This window comes from Eublepharis macularius, chromosome 8 (assembly GCF_028583425.1).
Source record: "Eublepharis macularius isolate TG4126 chromosome 8, MPM_Emac_v1.0, whole genome shotgun sequence".
NCBI classification, from domain to species: Eukaryota; Metazoa; Chordata; class Lepidosauria; order Squamata; family Eublepharidae; genus Eublepharis; species Eublepharis macularius.
In genome coordinates this window covers 108,500,975-108,502,820 of record NC_072797.1, presented here as the reverse complement: position 1 = coordinate 108,502,820, position 1,846 = coordinate 108,500,975, and positions in this window count along the sequence as shown.

The following is a 1,846-nucleotide window of genomic DNA, read 5'->3' as shown; positions in this document are numbered from 1 at the left end:
AACCCCTGCCCCAGCCCCACACTTACCTTCCCCTGTGGTGCAGGGTCCTCCCTCTCCTCCCGTGAGGGGCGGGAGGGCCATTTTTGGCCTCCTTCGTCCCTCTGCAGACCTATGCAGGGGCAGAGGAAGCCAAAAACGGCCTTGCTGCTCCTCACAGGAGGAGGGGGAAGATGCCATGGGCCGGAGAAGTCCTCAAGGTAATTATGGGGCTGGGGGGTGAGGGGGTAGAGGGGCTGGGGTTTGGGCAGTTTAAAGGCACCTGCTGTGGCAAGTTCCTTTAAACTATCAGCTGGCAGGTGGCAGGGGGGATCTCCTGTTTCGTGGGGGTTTTTGAGTCGTATTTCGGTTCATGCCCATCTCTACTTAGGACTGCTCTGTTATGATTCTCTCTCTTGGTGAATGTAGCATTTGTGTGTAGTATCTGAAAAGCTGTATCACCCAATGGGAGGACAAAAGGGATTATATAGGTCCAGCAAGCCTAGTGTTATGAGAGTGTTCAGACAGTAAAGAGGAATAGGGCTGAAATTTGAGCAGTAGATTAATCAATCAAAGTTTTAGTTGAGGAAAAGTTTGAATTAGTGAATTTAAAAATTTAATGCCATAGTTCCATATTTGTTAGGTTTGTTTTGGTGAATGTTTCCATGTAAAAGGGGAAAAAATGTATAGTTATAATGGCTTTTCCTTCAAACAGAAATACATCAGACATGTATGTATGGCTCCCAGGCACTTATTGATGTCTCAGGCAGGCGGCAAAAAGAGGAAGTCTGTTGGTCAGCTGCCATACATAGCCTTACACTGTTTATGGCTTGTTGGGGTCATGAGTTGTTCAAGCTTGGGCTAAGTGCAAGCCTGAATAGAACAGCAATCAAGAAATATTAATCGATCCTAACTCCAAAAGATATTGTAAAATGGACAAGAAATATATACTTTTTGCTTATGTTTATATTTATGTATATTTATGCTTGCATATGAACATTATTCCTGGCAAAGATTGAGTAAGATGATACTAGCAGCTTTTCAATAAAGTTCTTTTACTGCCTACAGTGAAGTCTTTTGAGATTTGCTTGGCAGATCCTTACAATATACTGGGATGTGAAGTACAAAGAAGTAGAAGGTACATTTTACCACATATGGTGGACATGCAAAAAAACCATGCAGAGGTTCAGGGGATCCTAAAAACAGATTTGCCATGAAACCAGAGACTATGCTGTTAGGAATATTGTCAGTGTTGATAGAATATTATATGAACTGCTTAGGTATATGTTAACAGCAACAAGAGTAGTATTGGCAAGTAAATGGAAAGATGAAAAATGTCCAACTAAAGAAAATTGGAAAGATAAAATGACAGAATAGGTGGCAATGGCAAAATTAATGAATTATATAAATAGAAAACCCATTAAAGAATTCGAAAAAATGGGAACATTATTTTGCTTATTATAGGTAGAGATGAGAAATGTAAGATATGAACTAACAATGTAAATTTGGACATGAACCTTGACTAACAGAGGTTATAGAAGTGTTGTTCATTTTAAGTTGCAAATTTTCTGAAATAGAAACATATATTAATTAATCTGACTGATAATTAACATAATTTGGTATATTAGAGTATAAAACAGTTAATATTAAAAATGGTTAGATTATAATATGCCTTATATAATTAATATGGAGGTAATAAAGGTATGAATATTGTTAAATACTTTAAAATACAATATTATATTTTTAATATTTGATTTAATAGTGATATATAGTAAAAGAGAGAGAGGAAACGTTTCTGAGAACGGTTGTAATAAAACCCACATATGATATTTAAATGATATATGGTTATCATATTCTAGACAATCTTTTT